Raw genomic sequence first — 20,706 nt, 5'->3', positions numbered from 1 at the left:
GGAGAAGGGAGGAGGGCCAGCAACATACTGACGTTCACACAACAAACAGCAGATGTGACCCTGCATGTGCGCACTCGAAGGGAGACAAGAGCTGCCATGACTCCTAACACGTGGGTTTACAGACTGACCTTCACATGCTGGGCTCTGGGGTCTGTTTTCACAGGTCCATCTCTATGAAATAAAGAGACTTTGCTACCATTCGACGGAGGGAAATCAGTAGCGAAGCGAGCCCACGCCCGGTCCAGACAGAAGTCCTGGGGATGGCTTCGCGGGGAAGGTGGTACTTTCAGCCGTCCCTGCAGAAGGCCTAGCTGGAGCTCCGACAGGTGCTCTGCACACCCTCGCTGAACTTTTCAGTGTGGTTCAGAACAAAGATGGACATAAGTCCTGCTCCTTGCCTGATGCCTTCCACCCCCACAATCACACACCCCCAAAATGGATTCTACATTTATGATCCTATCACAGGCCACCAATGGTTCACGTCCCAAGGTTAACAATAGGAGGAGGAAGCGGCAGTAAAATTTAACTGGGCCCCAATTTACTCACTTTCTGGGTGGTCACAGGTATGTTGCTTAAATTGGGTATCAGTTTTTAATGGGCATCCTAAGCCCTCAAAATTTGGGGCTCAAATTAATGTCAGAATCTACACAGACCACAGAGGAATTTATGGTAGTATTTTAAAACCCCCTCCAAACCCGGAAAATGTTATGTAAATTTTCAACTCCTCAATACAAGGTATATGTCATAAGAACTATATACTTTTTTCCTTTTGAAAATGATTCTTAAATACATAAGCAATAAAACATTTTAAAAACACAATTTAAATAGTATACTTGGCAGACTAAAATGCCTTAAAAAAACCTATTTACTTTCTCCCCTAAATGTTCAAACTGTTAAAAGGAAAACTGTATTTTATCCACACTTTAACATATCATTAAAATCTCTACTATTTGACAGATGAAGATAAAAACACCCCAAAACTATAGATGAATTATCAGGTCCCTAATGATTCCGAAACAATTACAGGATGCAGAGCAATCTAGTTAAATTTTATTCAAAAGCTTACTACACTTGTGTTTTCTTTTATTTTTCTATCAAGAAACCCATGAGGCTTAAGCACAATTCATTATGTATGAGACCCCACTTGCGGTGCTTGACTGTTGATTAATAGCAAAGTTTGCTGTATGTACATTTGCAACATTAGATGCATACAATATGCTAACTTATTCTTTCACTGAAACTAATTATTTACAAAAATGACTACTTGAGACTACAATTTATTAAATGCATGCATCCAGTCTCAATTTGGCCCCAAAAGACAGCCTGGAATGAAGATCTTTTACTTGATGTGACAACTTCTAGAAACGCTGTTATTAATATTGTAAATGTGGCAAATAAAGAGTTCAAATAGCCCTATATCTGTGTTGCATTTGCTTTTCACCACTGAAGCAGGGAGCAGAGCAGCTTTCTAACATTTCACACACGAGAGGTAGATTCCTCTTTCCCAGCTTAATTTAGCTTCTTACAAATAAAATGCTTATATATTAGCAACAAAATAGTTTAAAAAAAGAAATAGCTAACATGAAAGAGGAATAAAAAATCCTAATCAAATTGTTACTTAAGTAGATTACAAGCCTGTCAATAAGAATAAATTTAGTTCATTTGTTGAAAAATATCTGTAAAAATATAATTTTTAAGGAGTCTTTTCCACCAGTCTCATCAAATTATTGGTATTCCCATATGGGTACTTTTCCCCCCAAAGGATCTTTGGGCTTAGGTAACTGTGCATTATAGGGTAATCCTCTTCATTCCCGGAAAAGAAGGGACAAATATGAATTGTTCCATGAAAAAGAATTTTAGAAGCCTCATCTTAACATCCAGATTTCAGAATGGGGCATCTGGTCAACCGCAACATCTCTGAGGCTGACTCTGTAACTCATGTGGCCCAAGGCAGCAGCCACCTGCTCTGAGCATCCTCTACGGTCTGGTCTCTCTCTCTATAACCTGCCCCATTCCAATGCCCTTAAAGACTCTCTGTGGCCTTGCTCTGCTCTGCTGAGGGTATGTGCAGGCTGAGGAGAGACAGACAGGAATGAGACTCCTTCCTTCACATGCCAAGATAAGGAAAATCGATGTTTGTCCCCAAATGACAGAATGATAGTGCAGAAAGTCATTACACACTACTAATTGCTCTGTGCTATTAAATGTTTGCCAGGACACTGAAGGAAAAAGACACAGTTCCAACAAGGGCTTGCTCTGGGATAGAAGACTTTAGGGACATAGAGGAACTGAAACATCAGTGAGAGGGCCTTTGCTCCCTAAAACAAACAGATGTTAGGGGGAAAAGAAAGTAGCATGAGAATGGGAAAGTCTCAGGGCCAGAGTTAAGATGCGTAAAAGATGACTGGCTTTCTAACGTGCAATTTAATATCCCAATTCTCTCAATAACACATTCAAAGTCAGCTAGAGTCAAGGCAACTGACTTCAGAAGTCCCTGTTGAGAAAAAGACCTTCATTACACAATATGGCATTTTGGAAAGGAGGGGTCCACTGAATAAAGGTGAGTATCAACTACAGGGAAACAAGTCAAGGTAAACACTTGCATAAAACTTCACAGCTGCTATTTACTGAGTGCCTAACATGTGTCAGATATTTAATTAAACTGTTCTGTATTTATTCCTCCCCATAGCCCCTGAGGGAGATATTATCTCTATGTTCCAGAAGATGAAACGGAGTCCAGAAGTTATGTGACAGTAACTTGACTAGTGCATAAGGGATGCAACCAGGATTTGAATTAGAGTCTGTCTGATCCAAAGACCTTAATCTCTGGACCACCTCCACGAATCCACGATATTCTTGATGACCTCTGAAATGGAAACAGTTACTCCTTATAATACAAAGTCCCTATATTTTCATGCTCTAGTCTTGATAGCATATATCCTATAGAGCCTCTATCCCTTATAGCACTTGGATTTATTCTCTTACATTTATGTAACTTCTATAAAGTTCCCCTAATCCATAAGACTACATCCAAGGCCCACTGCCCTATCAATTCAAAGACAATGGGAATCTGAGTGTTGATTCTAGTTTTTTTATATTCTAGACGCTTCCAAGAAGAGAGACTAGGTGCCCCCTACTATAGGGTCTCAGGTTTGTAGGGAGGGGCCCACTGGGCATTACTGGTCTATACCCTAAGGAAGGCCATGTTTATATTTAAATGCCTCGATGACCACTCCATACAACATTCTCTTTTTATAGGTAAGAAGTCTAGGCCTTAGAATGTCCCAGGCCCATCATCTTCACCACACTTAGCCCTATGGAAGCAAGTCCCAGAGTGAGAAACACCATAGTATTGTTCTACGTGGCTTGGCAAACCAGCAGGCCAGGCTTTTTGCTAGGGCAGATGTCAGCCTAGGTCGCATGAAGAAGTCAGATGGATGGGCTTCCCAGAAAGGCTGCTCCAGGTATCTGAATGAAGAGCCATGCATTGTCATGGAGCTGATCCCAACTCTGCCTCTCAGCCCTGGGGTCCTATCTGGCACATTACTGGTGCTCACCGCCTGCCTGCTGAGCGAATGAGTAAACAAGATGCGAGGGTGTTAGCACCACCACCATAGCATGTGCACTGAGAAACACCTGCATTTCAGATTTCATTTTTCCAATGAATAATTTGCTGAAAACCATTCCCCAGGGAGAAGAAAAACCCACAAAGATTTTCTAAACAGTGAAAGCTACATTTCTCTGCCTTTTCAGATTTTGTAGCAGACGGCCAAATAACAAAGTTTGTTAAAGCCCAGGGACTGGGCATCACTTCCAATTCTGCTTACTTTGATAGGACTCTACAGTCAAAACCTGGAAGTGTTTCAGATTTGAAGACACAAAACTAAGTGAGTTTCCTTCATGGCAGCTCCATTCCCCACTCCTGATATAAGGCAATCAACTGCACAATGAGATGAAACACAGGAAAAATGAAATTAAGCAGCATACTTAGCTCTATCTTCATTCTTTGACTATAGATAAAGGTTGAATTCCAGTGACTACAGACACATTCTATGAAGGCCACTTATGCGGTCCCTCATTTCTCCATTAGGTTTTTCAGTCTTCCAAGAGACAGCCATTAGATCACCACAGAAAGAGGGAAGCGGTCCTAGTGGGGAGAACTCCCCGCCCCCCACCCCAGGACATGCAGAGGGCACCAGCTGACCCTCTGCAGTCTCTGCCTTTTGATCACTTCTGGGGGAAAACAGGCATGAGAAGAAAGCCCGCTCCCAGGAAGCAGGCACACACACGCCCCTCCCACAGTGACTGGGAACTCTGGAATGTGCGGTGAGCAATGGGACAGAGCATCCCGGATGCAAAGCACCTGGCAGGGACAGTGGGATGTGCCCGAGCTTGGGAAACCACAGCTCCTTCTCGAGGCTCTCACACCTTTGGGACTAACAGGGCTAAAACATACCCACCCCGAATATGGTTGACAAAACTGATCTTCAGACAGCTTCAAGACCACCTTGCTATGATGCAATTCAGAAAAAAAAATTATTTTGCATCTTAGCAAGGGAATGTGTCTTAATTTAAATGTTAAAATAGTAACTGAATGTTCTGAAGACACTACTTCTTTTCTCTCCAAGGGTACGTCTTCTAGGAGGGCTGACCTCCACAGGGTTTGGTCCCATTAACTTGTGTACTGGGCTCATTAATAAATAATCCTAAATTACCACTAAATTACCTGTCTTGTAAATTGGTTTGTACAGTTCTAAATAAATAATAGATCGTTCCCTATTATCAAACACAGTGGAGTTTTTAAAGAGAAGCATAGCTGATGGATATAAAAGAACACTGCAGTTTCATCTGGGAACAACTTTCTGTAGCCCACTTTCTCAGAAAGCCTTTGCTCCTCTTTATTGTTGCAGCTGGAACATGTTAGCGGGTGAGCATGGCTGAAAACCCTGTATTTAATATCAGACAAGTATATTGACTATACATTAGTGGCCAAAAAAATCTTAAGAAACTATTAAATGGACAGTTAATGTAATTGTATTTTAAAACACTGAGGTCATATTTAATTTTGAATTGAAACTCTTAAAATGCGCTTTCTGGCAAGGATATAGGGTAGGGTAATAAAACAATGTTAACTACAGAAAAAAAAAACCTAAAACTCACATTATTAAAATAAATCTTTTTTCCAGAGTACTAATATTTGCAAGAAGTAGATTACAAGAAGCAGAAAAGATTTGTACTTCTTCAACAAGTATTGTCACTGGCACTGGAAATCAAGATTTTCAGTTTGAAGGGTGATTCGCTCTGAACAGCAAGCACAGATACCATTTCCCTCCCCCTCCTTTCCTTCCCCAAGCTGGCTGCTCCCCCAGCATCCTCTTGTCTTCCTTCCAGGGTGCTCAAACTTAGCAACACCCCGAGGCCTTCCAGTCAGAAGTCCACCCATAAAGGACCCAATTTTGCTCAAGAGCAGGAAGTAAAAGTAAACAGGGTTGGGGGAAGTCTAAAAGGATGAACAGAGAGAGGTAGGGTGAAGAAGAGAAAGAAAGGGGTAGAAAACATTTTAGCTGCAAAGCCAGTCAATTAAAATTCCTTTTGGAAGCACCAATTTCTACTCAAAGAAGGTTGGAAAGTCCAATTTTATATGCCTTTTTCTTCCTCTTAAAAAAAATCAATGCAGCCCTCTGGGAGGCTGTCACACTTGCAGGCAGGCGGGTCTGTGGACCGTAAGCTCCATGCCTGGACCCGGTTCACAGCCCTCCCAGGGGAAGAGAGAAAGGGAGTGTCACAGAGTTTTCCAGCAAAAACAAAGCAGCATTTATTTACAGGTGTTCTGACAGCCAGGACAAGGGAAGAGGCCCTGCACGTGAACCCTGGAGCCAGGAGGCAGCACTTCAGAGCACTAAGCCTTGATTTGACCCCCTAAATGCCTCACCCTGAGAGCTTGAGAACAGCAGAGGGGGACAAAGAGACAGAAGACCCCACTGAAAAATCTAGCTGGTGGGAGCTTGAAGAGAGAGCATGTCCTTTCTCTGCTGCCCCATGCAGGGTCACCCAATCCCCAAGGTCAGACATGGGACTCTGGGCTGCCTCATTCTGCCAACCACAAATACAACACAATTGTTAATGCTCTGGAGTCTCTCTCTTCTTCTTTGGTCCCAAATCTCTAGCTCCCTACTCCCAGAACTAGGTCTTTTTTCTCAGTACAGATGTGCAACAGCATGCCTACAGAGGCCCCAAGTATGCTCCATTCTGAATTTAAGTCCTTGGCTTAGACTGGAATCTCTGGCTCGAGAATTTTGGGATCCTTTTCTTTTCAAAGGATTCTCAGATACTCAAGAAAACTCTAGTTTGAAACACAGTAACTTGAACTTCTTGTACAAAAACATCTCCCAACTGAAGAAGCATTTTTCCTTTATAAATGATGAGATGTTTAGTCTTAAAGATTTTAATTGCAATGCAAACAAATTTTAAAATCTCACAGAACTCACAGATTCTTGGAAATACAAATCCCTCGTTAAGACTGTGTTCATTAAATGACCATCAACTTAATATAGACTGCTATATATTCAGGATGCTATATATGAACCTCATGGTAATGGCAACCCAAAACCTATAATAGATGCACAAAATAAAGAGAAAGAAAGCCAAATGTGACAGAAACTCATCAATCACAAAGAAAGAGATTAAGAGAAGAAAGGAACAGAGAAGAACCACAAAAACAACCAGAAAACAATTAACAAAATGGCAATAAATACACAGCTATCAATAATTACTTTAAATATAAATGGCCTAAATGTCCCAATTAAAAGACACGGGCTGGGGGGAGTATAGATTAAAAAAAAAAAAAAAAAACAAGACCCATCTACATGCTGCCTATAAGAGACTAACCTCACACCTAAATATACATACAACTGAAAGTGAAGGGATGGAAAACATTTACCATACAAACGGAAGTAAAAAAAAAGCCAGGGTAGCAATACTGATTATCAGACAAAATAGACTTGTTTTAAAACAAAGATGGTAATGAGACAAAGAAGTTGTTATATAATGGTAACAGGATCAAACAGGTAGATACAACAATTTTATTATTTTATTTTTTTAAAGATTTTATTTATTTGTGAGAGAGAGAGAGAGAGAGAGAACATGAGCGCACAAGCAGGGGGAGTGGCAGGCAGAGGGAGAAGCAGGCTCCCCACTGAGCAAGAAGCCCAGTGCGGGACTTGATCCCAGGACCCTGGGATCATGACCTGAGCTGAAGGCAGACGCTTAACCGACTGAGCCACCCAGGCGTCCTGATATAACAATTTTAAACATCTATGCATCCAACATTGGAGCACCTAATTACCTAAAGCAAATAACAAACTGACAGAGGAAGAAATTGATGGTAATACAATAATAAGAGGGGATTTTAACACTCTCACTTATATCAATAGCTAGATCTTCAAACACAATCAATAAAGCAGCATCTTTAAATGACACACTAGACCAGATGCACATAACAGATATATATGGAATGTTCCAACTAAAAACAACATTCTTTTCAAGTGCACATGGAATATTATCCAGAATAGATCACATGTTAGGCCACAAAACAAGCCTCAATAAATTCAAGAAGACTGAAATCATACCACGTATCTTTTCTAACCACAATGGTATGAAACTAGACATCAATCACAAGAAAAATAACTGGAAAAACACAAACATGTGGAGGCTAAACAACATGGTACTAAACAACCAATGGGTCAATAATGAAATCAAAGGAGAAAAAACACACAGAGACAAATGAAAATGAAAACACAATCGTCCAAAATCTTTGGGACGTAGCAAAAGGAGGCCTAAGAGGGAAATACATAGTGATATAGGACTGCCTACCCCAAGAAAAAGCTCAAACAACCTAACCTTACAGCTAAAGGAACTAAAAAAAAGAACAAAGCCCAAGGTGAGTAGAAGGAAGGAAACAATAAAGACCAGAGCAGAAAAAAATAACAAAGAGACTAAGAAATGGAAAGAAAATGAAACCAAGAAATGGTTCTATGAAAAGATAAAAAGGGATAAACCTTTAGACTCATTAAAGAGAGAAAGGACTCAAATTAAAAAAAAAATGAAAGAGAACTGATACCACAGAGATACAAAGGATTATAAGAGAATATTATAAAAAGTGATATGCTAGCAAACTGGACAACCTAGAAAAAAATGTATAAACTCCTAGAAACATACAATTTTCTAAAACTAAATCAGTAAGAAATAAAAAATTTGAATAGACCAATTATTACTAATGAAATTGAATTGTTATTTTAAAAACTCCCCCCAAAATAAAAGTCCAGGACCAGATGGATTCACAGGTGAATTTTACCAAATATGTAGAGTCCATACCTACTCTCCTCAAACTGTTCCAAAATATAAAAGGGGAAGGAAAGCTTCCATGTACATTCTATGAGGCCAGTTGTATCCTGATACCAAAACCAGATAAAGATGCCACAAAAAAAGAGAACTATAGGCCAATATGCTGATGAACATAGATGAAAAACTCAACAAAATATCAGTAGGCCCCATTCAACAATAAACAGCTGACTCACCATGATCAGTGGGACTCAATAAGTGGGACTTATTCCAGGGATGTGCGAGTGTGGCTCAGTATTTGCAAGTCAATTAGCATGATATACCACATCTATAAAATGAAGGATAAAAATCATACCATCTCAGTTAGATGCAGAAAAAAACCTCAACAAAGTGGGTTTAGAGGGAATATATCTCAACATTATAAAAGCCATCTACGACAAACCCATAGCTAAGATCATATTCAGTGGTTAAAACTGAGAGCTTTTCCATTAAGATCAGGAACAAGACAAGGATGTCCACTCTCACCACTTTTATTCAACATAGTAGTGGAAGTCCTAGCCAGAGCAATCGGATAAGAAAAAGAAATGAGAGGCATCCATGTTGGTAAGGAAGAAGTTAAACTGCCACTATTTGCAGATGACATGATACTATGCATAGAAAACCATAAGACTCCACTGAAAAACTATTAGAATAAACGAATTCAGTAAAGTTGCAGGATACAAAATTAATATAAATTGGCAGTATTTCTATACACTAATGACAAAGTAGCAGAAAATTAAAAAAGCAATTTCATTTACAACTATACCAAAAATAATGAAATACCTAGGAATGAACTTAACCAAGGAGGTGAAAGACCTGTACTCTGAAAACTATAAAACGTTGATGAAAGAATCTGAAGATGACACAAATGGAAATATATTCTATGCCCATGCAATGGAAGAATATTGTGAAAATGTTCATACTATCGAAAGCAATCTAAAGACTCAATGCAATCCTTATCAAAATATCAACAGCATTTTTCACAGAACTAGAATCCTAAAATTTTTTGGAACCACAAAATGCCCCAAATAGCCAAAACAATCTTGAGAAAAAAGAACAAAGCCGGAGGATCACAACCCCAGATTACAAGATATACTACAAAGTGGTAGTCATCAAAACAGCATGTACTGGCATGAAAACTGACACACAGATCACTGGAACAAGACAGAAAACCCAGAAATAAAAACCACAATTATATAGTCAATTAATCTATGACAACAGAGGTAAGCAGATGCAATAGGAAAAAGTCTCTTCAAGAAATGATGTTGGAAAAATTGGACAGCAACATGCAAAAGAATGAAACTGGACCACTTTCTGGCATCATACACAAAAATAAACTCAAAATGGATTAAAGACCTAAATGTGAGACCCAAAACCATTAAAATCCTAGAAGAGAATACAGGCAGTAATTTCTCTGCCATTGGCCATAGCAACATCTTTCTAGATTCGTCTCCCAAGTCAAGGGAAATAAAAGCAAAAATAAATTATTGGCACTACATCAAAACAAAAAACTTTCACACAGTGAAGGAAACCATCAACAAAACAAAAGGTGACCTACTGAATGGGAAAAGATATTTGCAAATGACATATCCAATAAGGGGTTAATATTCAAAATACACAAAGGACTAATACAACTCAACACTAAAATAATCTGATTAAAAATGGGCAGAAGACCTAAATAGACATTTTTCCAAAGAGGATATACAGATGGCCAACATGAAAAGATGCTCAACATCATTCATCATCAGGGTAATGTAAATCAAAACCACAATGAGACATCACTTTATACCTGTCAGAATAGCTAGAATCAAAAACACAACAAACAACAAGTGCTGGTGAGGATGTGGAGAAAAAGGAACCCCTGTGCACTGTTGGTGGGAATGTAATTGGTGCAGCCACTGTGGAAAACACAGTATGGAGGTTCCTCAAAAAAATAAAAATAGAAGTATCATATGATCCAGCAGTTCCACTCCTGGGTATTTACCGCCCCCCCCCCCCACCCCCAGAAGAAAGAGAAACACTAATCTGAAAAGATATATGCACCACCCCATATTGAAACATTATTTACAATAGCCAAGATATGGAAGCCACCTAAACGTCCATCCACAGACGAATGCATAAAGAGGATGTGGTGTATATGCACAAAGAATATCACTCAGCCATAAAAAAGGAGGTTTGTTGTTTGTGTCAACATGGATAGACCTAGAGAGTATTAAGTGAAATAAGTCAGACAGAGAAAGACAAATAACATATGATTTCACTCACAAATGGAGTCTAAAAAACAAAACAAATGAATAAACAAAAAGCAGAATCAGACCTATAAATACAGAGAATAAACTGATGGTTGCCAGATGGGTGGGGGGTTGGGCAAAATGGGTGAAGGGGAGGCACAGACTTCCAGTTATGCAGTGACTGAGTCTCAGGAATAAAAGGTGTAGAACAGAATAGAGTCCATGGTGTGTGGTGACAGATGGCAACGTACAGACACGTTGAATCACTATGTCATACACCTGAAACAAATGTAACGTTGTGTGTCAATGACACTCAAGTAAAAAAATGAAAAATACAGGTCACCTAGTTAAATTTGAATTTCAAATCAACAAAATTTTTCTGTATAATACATACCAAAAAAATGATTCCCTGTTTATTGGAAACATAAGTTTAATTGGGCATCCTGTATTCTATCTGGCATCCCTACCCTAATCCCAGTAGGATACTAAAAAGGTATTATTTAGTGCTGATAAAAATGGAACAAATGGATTGAAATTACTGCTTCTAACAAGTTGCATCCCCTCTTCATGCAAGACTACTGAGCAAGGTTCTGTAGCTGCTTAGGTTGTAAGTAATGGGAAATTGAAGTACGACTACAATTTAACGGGAAGAAGTAACAGCCTCATTCTCACCTTAAAAGAAAAAATGCTATCATGTTAACAACTGTATTCACACCTCATCTGGCTTTCTTACTGTCTCAGGTTTGTCACCGCTTAGGAGACCACATGACAGGCCTAGGTACAAAAATCATCTACCAGAAAGTAGACTCCTACAGGCAGCTTGGTTTTTCATCGGTGTATTAATATTGCACTGTGAGTATCTACCCATTTTTGTGTACAGACGCCTGGATGCGACTTGCTTCTGCGCTGCCCGGCTTTGCCGGAGAGCTGTGTTCACCCCAGATAATTGATCGCGGTGCCCATCACTGCCCACGTTGGGAATGGTGGATGGGGAGCAACAAGGGAATCTGGGGTCCCCGAAGCTCTCCCGGGAGAGAGGACACACAGTGTGTCCTTCTGGGCCATTTTCATGCACACAAGGGAACTGGGAATTTCTTCTTCCTTCCACTGCAGCTCCTTAGCTCAGGCCCCCGTTCCTGCTGGGCCAGTACCACAGCTGCTGCCCACAGCACCTCTTCACCAACAATTATCCAGCGTTCAAACCATCGCTCATGCTACGTTTGTCCCCACACAGGATTTTCAGTATCTCCACGGTCCAAACCTGGCCCACAGCTGTTTTTGTAAACGAAGCTTTACTGGGGCCCAACCACACCCATGTGTTTACGTGCATGACAGCGGGCTGAGGAGTGGGGCCTGCGAGGTGTTTAATGTCTGGTCCCGTACAGGTGTCTCCAGATGGTTCCCTGTCACTCCACCTCTCACGCCCCCAGAGGAGGTTCTTTTCCAAACCCGAATGTAAGCCCGAGTTTAAGTGCCCCTCCTCCAATGCCAACCACATCAGCCAGACATGCCTGGAATAACTACATGACACGAATCGCGGGGCTGGTGGGGCAGAGAACGCCCTGTACACTGGGCGTCACTCGAGGTGCTTTACACGCACCAACCACGAGATAGGAGGGGAGAGTCCGGACTCTGGTTTCTTTCAGAAGCTGCCCATCTCTGCTTGACCCCCGCACCAGATCCTGCACGGAGTCCTCCTGATTCTCTCTGCCTCTCCCTGACTACTGACCGAGGTTCTGCGTGGACTCGGCATCAGGTGCCCCTGGGCAGGGGAATGCAAGTGACAGAGAGTCCACTGCCCCTAGGCTCCGCCCAGCCAGCTGCCTGCTCTGAACGGCCACCTGGGTGCTGGTCATCACCTCCAACTGTATGCCACGTCACACTCACACACAGCTTTCTCCCTAACGCAGTAACACCTTCCAGCTGCCTATTGCTGTTCAGGACAGCACTAAAATTCTCCTACTGACTCACGTTTGAAAATCCCTGGAAATATGGCTGGGTTGGGCTTTGTGATGTTTTCCATCTCCTTTCCCTTTTGTTGCCCATGCACAGTTCCCACCCACACCCCGCACAACCACCAGAGCCCTGGAACTGTCCTGGCCCCACTCCGTTCACTTCCAGAGAACCTGCCCCAACCAAGTCAGTCTTCTGAAAACCCTGCCTGGGCCCGGTCACCATCCTGCTTGCAAGACTTTCCAGACTCCTCCTCATGCACACAGAATCAAATCCAAATTCTGCATCTGGTGTTAGTCAGAGCCCCACTCCCCTCCCCTTCAGTCTGGCCTGGACTCAGGCTCACCCCTGAGGGACCCCAAGCTCCCGCCAAACTGGCCACAGCCCTTTGCCGTGCTGCACTGTGCCTTCCCACCCTGGGACGTGCCCCCTCTTCAGTCTGACCTCAGCCCAGGGAACGGGCCCCACTGACTGGTGCTGTCAGCTCTCCTGTCGTTGCAGCCTCATCTAGACCCCACGTCAGACCACCCCAAGTGCCACGGAGTGTTCTTACCCTCCACCCCACATACTTGGCGCCTGACGGCTGCCACCAGCATGGCCTATGCGTTCAGGCAGCTCTGTCATTCACAGCAATGGACACTTCACTGCCTTTTATGAAGGGCTCATGATGGTCGGTGAAGGGTTAAGTGAAAATTCGTGACGACAGAAAGTGAGGCCAAGAGGTACTACTGAATGTACTCAGAAATGATTTAGGATTTACTTTAGGAATCTACCGAAATAGTTTGACAGAGTCTGCTGCCTCACTGGACTCCTGCTAAGAGTTTGCTTTCCACCAACTTCTTCATACATTCTCTAAAAGGCTTAATACCTGGACTTCTTAAATGGGTTCAGATACACGCAAACACAGGACAAACTTCCACGGGTACAGGCTGCCTCAACTGCACGTCTGCTTTGATCAAAACTTGAAACATCTAAGAAATAGTTTTCTGAACCAGATCCGCAGAAGAGGATTCCACGGTTCTCAGCTTTGATTCCACCCAGAGCCCAGGATTCAAGAGACCTGCATGGACTCCAGACCTATCTGGACGAGTCCACTACTTTATCATAGAGACTTCATAGTTCTCCGTTTACACACTATACGACCAACCGTGTTAGACACTACGCAGTTTCAGGTTTACCAAAGTCCATCATTTCCTCTCCTTGGCCTTGCTGGCCGAGCATAGAAATACTGGAGACCAAGGATCTGAAGTCACACAGCACAAAGCAACCGAGAGCAAACTTGTCAGCTCTCAGCCCAGCTGATCAGAGTGTGACCAAGAGCTCAGCCAAGGATCTCAACTCTTCCAGCAGAAATGGCCCTCTGCCTGGGGTACGATGTCTTCAAAAGAGCTGGCCTAACTACCAGGGAAAATAGACCAAAAAGAGTACAGAAAAGGGGTGTATGCCTGTGTTAGCTGACAGATCTGCTCCACCAGGCTTCCTTCCTTAAAACACTTAAAAAAATTAAACAGAAGTCAGACTTGAAAACAAATATTCACAACTCCCAAGCTACTGTCCCCTTTTTGGTACCCATGCTCCTCTCACTCCTAGCTTCTGAAAACTGAACATCTTCCTGCCAGTTATCACATATGTAATTACAAAAACGAACTCCCATTTCCAGGAACCAAACCAAAAACTCTGACGGCAGTTGGGCCTGCAGTTGGACTCCTCAGCTCGGAAAAACTGCAAACTACCCCACTTGCCATTTTCAATTAAGTGTTTTATGGAAAAAAAAAAGTGAAATAAAATACACTTACTAGAAATGTGTGACTCTGTTGAACATTTTAAGAAACAAAGGATCAGAAAGGAACAGATGTTTCTTCCTAAAAGTACCCCCCAAAACTATGTAATAATGAATCACTGCATTCCCAAGCTCCCAGGAAACAGGAGGTGCTGGTAAGCAGCACTCAGTACAGCATCTCTCTTCCCGGGACGGAAGAGCGCACAAGTGTCCCCCTCAGTGAGCTGAACCGGCATGGCGCCATTCCTCTCTGGTGCATAAACACTTGCTGCGTACCTACCACTTATGACACACTCTAGCAGTTGCTAAGGGCGTGGAAGAATGAATAAAATATAGCCCACCACTTCCCCACCAGCTCTGCCAGGCCAGCACGGGAGGCTGCAGCCTCAGGACAGCTCATGCTTGGGCTCTCCGCGGGCAGGACCGGAGAGAGAACCCCTTGGCTCCGCTCACATCTGTGGTCCAGAAGATGCCGGCACCAGCTTGGAGGCCAGGACATGAGCGCCTTCTCCCTCAGGGCTCCTCCTCGGTGCTCTGAACCCGTTTCTTCGGTGCTCCAAACTAATCCTCGCTCATGTATGCCAGGCAGAGAGAAAACATCATTCAGGACAGGCAGGCCCCTCAGTAACAAAGATGAGGCTTCCCGTCTTCTTTCTTATTCACATAGAATTTTCCTCCAGGTCCATCTTGATGGCACCTTGGGGACACGGATTTAAAGATCCCGGTTTTTTCTGACCCTATTACCAGCAGCATAAAGAACTTCCATCTTCTGGAAGGATGTGCTTGTGTTCACTTACCCACTGGACACCAGGGCTTCCCGGAGCCTGCCTGGTTTCTATTGCTTTGGACATTAAGTCTGAAAAGCCACCAACTTTCTCAGAAGAAAGTTAAACTTCTGAAGCCAGAGGAGCAATTTTCTCTATAACTGACATGAAAAAGTGGCATGAACTGGATGCGTCTGGTGGGTGAAGCTGCCATGTGCACGGTCTTAAACTTAAGAATAACCAGGGGCAAGGGGAAGAAAAGGTTCAATGGTCGATCCTCAGAACTAGGGGATAATTACATACTGTAATGCAAAGACAATAGAAACACTTCCTCAATTAGCTAGAAACCGGGGCAAAGTCAGATCTGTGCATGCAGATGATTCATCACAAAACCGGCAGATACGTCACGGTCTGAGAGGTTGACTTGCTCATCTCAGAAGCCAACTAATGGTTTCTTCATTAGACCTCATGAAATGATTAGTTATTACTGACAATGACTTTCTCTGGATGAGCTCAAAGCATAGTCAGGAACTTGAAATCCACTGTTCTGAAAAGACAGTGGACCCTCGACCAACATGGTGGAACTGCGCGGGTTCGCTTGTTCGCAGACTTTGATGGGCACTACAGTCCTGTAAATGTGTTTTCCTTATGATTTTCTTAATAGCATTTTCTCTAGCTAACGTTATTGTAAGAATACCACATATAACACACGTAATATACAAAATACAATTTAGCGGACTGCTTGTTACTGGTGAGCCTTCCAGTTAATGGCAGGCAATTAAGTTCTGGGGGGAGTCAAAAGTTGTACATGAATTTTCAACTGTGTGTGGGGTCAGTGCCCCTAACCCCCATTGTTCAAGGCTCAACTGTACTTAACCCATTCACTCACTGCATAAGCCACTGAACTGTTTCACATCATTTAGTTGTAGAAAGCACAACCTACTGAGTTCTCGGAGAAAGGGCCCTTGGGGAAGGAGCCCACACCAGGAGGGCCAGGCCCCACTGGTCACACAGGAACACTGGGAAACAGGCTGCAGGCAGGAGGGAGAGAGGGGCCGGTAGGCTTAGGGGACGGTCTCATCTTCATCCTAAGGGTGTGGGAAGGCATTATAAAGTGCTAAACAAGGACTGGGAGGACAGAGCTCGCCCTTCCAAGAGCTCACACTGGCTACTGAGAACCGGTAAGGTTGCTCATGGCTGGGCAGGGAGTTTCAGCAAACCCTGACGAGATCTGGTTTCTGTGATCGGTACCCAAATGGAGAGTCTCATTCAAGCCATTATACATCCCTACTAAATATTCTTGCTAAAATATTCTTGTTAATCATTACAATTGATTGATATTTAAAAATCAGCAAATTGAGGGCGCCTGGGTGGCTTAGTTGGTTAAACGACTGCCTTCAGCTCAGGTCATGATCCTGGAGTCCCGGGATCAAGTCCCGCATCGGGCTCCCTGCTCAGCAGGGAGTCTGCTTCTCCCTCTGACCCTCCCTCCTCTCATGTGCTCTCTCTCTCTCTCTCTCTCATTCTCTCAAATAAATAAAATCTTTAAAAATAATCAGCAAATTGAATGTTTATCTATTTTCCAATCAACCACCTGCTTCCAACCTAGTTGACCAATGACATTGGCTAAGTCTCCTCACCGAACAGTCCAGAAACTTTGTGACGTCACTCCTATGGATTTACCAGGCTAGGCACTCTAAAGCCTTTCTCGTGGACAAGTTCATCAGCCACTCAGGTCCGCCATGAACTCTAGCTTCATATCCGAGATGCAAATCCCTTAGAAAGGAGCCGCCCACTCTAGCAATTTTTAGGTCAACGGTTAGATCTCCTAAATGACTCTTGCTGTGAATGGTGACTGTACTTTTTACAAATCCACACAAGAAATCTAAGAATCCTTCACACTACGTTTAGAACTACATTTCCTCCTGGCTGGTGTTGAACCGAGAGAAATTCATTTGTGGCAGAGAGCTGTCCCTCACAAAGATAGATAAGAACACAGCAAAACCAAGATCTCAGGGGAACTGCCTAGTTTCCCATGTCTCAAAGGAGGTGGTGTCTCCTTTCAATTTCAAAGCTCTATTCTCATTTTCGGTATTTCCCTTTCCCTTTGAATATTATCAGCAGGAGGAACTGTCATATGCACAATCACCTCTATTTAGAGGATTTTTTTAAAGAGAAATTATGAGATTTGAAAACACAGAAAAGATGTCCTTTGAGTGGTGTCCAGATTAGTTGAATATTTAGATTTGTAAAAAAAAAAAAAAAATAGAAAGTTGACTTATCTAGGCTCCGATAAATTTCCCTGTGGCCAGAGACCCCAACAAGCGAGGACAGCTTCTCTGTATCTCCATCTATTCCAAATACAAGTGGAGCTAATTAATATTTCAAACTTCCCCATCAGCTGGTCCAAGGCCAGGTTCTTAGCGGTTTACATTTCCTTGCACTGCTTGATTTATGCACCGACACCCTCCAACCCACAGATACAACAATAAAAATGCAGACAAGGGGTGGAAATTTGCAAGTACACTTTTCTCTTCCACACTAGGTGAAGTGGTTTAGATAGCTGTCACTAACACCAAGGGGTTTATTAATAGGCAAAAATTAATTGTATGTAGACTGAATTAATGAGATGGAAAAACATGCATATTTCAGCTAATACAGAGGGGACCGGCCTCTGCAGAGGCATCTGTAATGAAGTGGCTGGGCCATGGGATGAGGCACAGAGCAGCTACCAGCAAGCCAGGGTCCTTTTGTGATCACGGGGGCTGGAGGTACTGTTAAAAAAATACACCGTGAAATGTAAACATCAGGCAACTGTTTTGAGCACAAAGTTGACCCCCGATGCGTATTCTGCAGACTGCCATCTACAGATTTATAAATAAATGATTAGATGTAAAATCTCTAGAGGGTTTTCCTTTTCCACAGCAATTACAGGAGCAGATTATTACCATTCAAGTGGGGCTCCAGTGAAAGTTCTTGACTGGCAGGAATCACTCACTGCTGTTCTCGCGTCTAAGTCACCATGACAGGAAATCCAATGTCCGCGTGTAGGGCGGACGTTCTCACAAGCCAAGTCAATATGCACTGAACGAACACATTCTCGAGTTAAAATATATTACTGTCAATAACAGACTGAATTAAGAAAGTATGAAGTTTCAAATGTGATCGCTGTCAGGAAGAAGTTTTCCATATTTCATACCTGCACAATGTTAAAAGTTGTCATGTGGGGAAGCCTAATGCTCACTTGGACATTCTCTCTCTGGCTGCTCTGGATCTGTTTTTTAAGTCATTAAAACACAAGGTAATGAGGCTAATCAAAGAATAAGCAATGAGCAGTATCAAGTTCAGCACACATTTTTTCTAGCCAAACAGTTTCCCTTCTTCCCTGAATTTTCGGGGGAAAAGTTGTCTTTTAAGCTTTGGGACTGACTCTCCTTCCAAGAGTGGGTCTGCCCCCCACCCCTGCATTCACGAGTGAAGCTGGTTTTCTGGGATTCACAGCAGCATAGCCAGCAACATGCTCACTCTCTCCCACGTGCTAGATTTTTTTTTTTTAAACTGGTCTGTAGTAGGAACAGATATTTTAAAATTTTTGAAGAAATTTAAGATTCACAAGACATTGCAAATGTAGTGGATGGAGTTTCCATGTACCTTTCACTCAGCCTTCTCCGGTGATAACCTTTCAGGAACCCCGGTGCATTCGCAAGACCAGTAAGCTGACATCAGTACAGTCCTAGTCACAGAACTACAGATCTTATTTGGATGTCACCAGGCTCTATGTACACTTAAACATTTTTAAATTTTTAATGACGCTTTAAAACGTTTTTGCATTTTTAAAATGCAGTTTTATTACATGCTTAGGTTAACATACCCACCACCCCAAGCAGGACACAGCCCTGCTCTGTCCCACACAGACAGCCCGCTACAGTCCCCCCATGTCTCAGTCCAGTCCCAGACCACCACTGACCTGCTCTTCACCATTACATGTCTGTCATGTCAGGAGCATCACACCTTCTAGGGACGGCTTTCTCCACTCAACACAATGCCCTTCAGACACATCCAAGTTGTGTCGTGCGTCTACAGTTCATTGCTTTCTGTTGGTAAGCACTCATCGAGAACAGGCCAGTTATCCACTCACTTTGGGAAACACATCTGAGTTGTTCCCAATTTCGGGGCCATTGTAAGTACAGCTGCTCTGAACATTTGGGCACAGCTTTTGTGTGGACATGAATTTCCATTTCTGTAGGGTGTGTGACCAGAAGTGCCACTGCTGGGTCACAAGGAAGCTGTAGGATGACTTTGTAAGAAGCCACCATCCTGTTCCCCAGAGTGGCTGGTGGATGTGCAGTAGTGGTGTCTCACCGTGACTTCGTCTTGCATTTTCCTGTTGGCTGATGAGGAGCATATTTTCTTGTGCTTATTGCCGAACTTACGGCCTCTTTGGTAGAGAGTCTGTACAATTCATTTGCCCATTTTCCAACTGGAATGTTATTTTCTTATGGCTGAATTCAGAGAGGACTTCATAGGTTAGGAACACAAGCCTTTTGTCAGGTATGGGATCTGTAAGTCTTGGGTCCTGGTCTCAACTACCATGCTCTTTTTAGAGGGTCTTCTGCAGAGCAGAAGTTTGGAGCAGAATTTTAGAAAGGAATACGTAGTACTGATCCTTCTGGGATTTTCTTATCCTGGACCAATTTTCAAGATGCATCTCTCGGAGTTGGACGGCCAGCTCTGCAGCCTTTCAGCAGATGCCTTTAGAGCACCCTGGGCATCCCTACAGGAAGCTTTGGAAGATGGGAGACCCTGCATGCTTTTGATGCACACCAGGGAAAGCTTCAGTTAAGAATAAAATGCTCCACACATCATAATGTTTTTTAACATATAATTCACATCACAAGCTCAAATGTTTAAAATGCCTTGGTTGGGTAAATGTGTGAAATAAAACTGGTGCATATTTTAAATCCTGGAGGCCAACCTGATAAAAAGGCCACATTCAAGGTGCCATCTAGACAGCAGGCGGACACACACAGATGAAGGCCTGGTGTTAGGTAATGGCCCAGACATCGGGGTGTAGGTACAGGAAGCATGGGGTAGGGGGAGGCATCTTCAATGGAAGGGCAGGTTGAAGCTCACACACCAAGCAGCATCGCCAACATCACTTGGTAATGTGATTTATTGACACAGTCCCTCAGGAAGCAAGTGTGATGCCTCCCCGGCTTGCGTCTGACAGTGGAAGCAGATGGGGAAAGACGGGTGTCACTGTGGGAAGGATGCTGGGTGCACAGGCCACAGAAGCAGAGGGAACAGGCAGCTAAATTTCTAGGGGGGCTGGCAGAGGTCAGGGCAGGTCACAGAAGGGCAAGTGTGAGGCCATTCTTGAGGGATGGAGAGTGCCAGGTAGAGAAGCCAGGACAGTGTCAGATCCAGAGAAGAGCACACACCATGTTCCCGGAAGTGGGGGCAGGTGCTGTCTGGGACAGGCTGCAGGACAGGGGCCTGGGAGCCTGTGGGCAGAAGGCGCCAAATCATGCTGAGTTGGGAACTACCTGTGGGGGTGTTTGAAAAAAACTAAAAACAAGTTGAGAAAAATTCAACAGTC

At 43.1% G+C, this 20,706-nt stretch overlaps 1 protein-coding gene across 5 annotated transcripts in view; it reads right to left on the bottom strand.

The window, feature by feature from the left end:
- Positions 1-20,706, bottom strand: part of MGMT (O-6-methylguanine-DNA methyltransferase) — a 301,372-nt gene that overhangs the window by 59,006 nt on the left and 221,660 nt on the right. The window lies entirely within an intron of this gene.

The sequence above is a fragment of the Zalophus californianus genome, chromosome 15 (assembly GCF_009762305.2).
Source record: "Zalophus californianus isolate mZalCal1 chromosome 15, mZalCal1.pri.v2, whole genome shotgun sequence".
Classification (NCBI taxonomy): domain Eukaryota; kingdom Metazoa; phylum Chordata; class Mammalia; order Carnivora; family Otariidae; genus Zalophus; species Zalophus californianus.
Note: the sequence above shows the minus strand (reverse complement) of the source record. Positions and strands in the feature narration are given on the sequence as shown.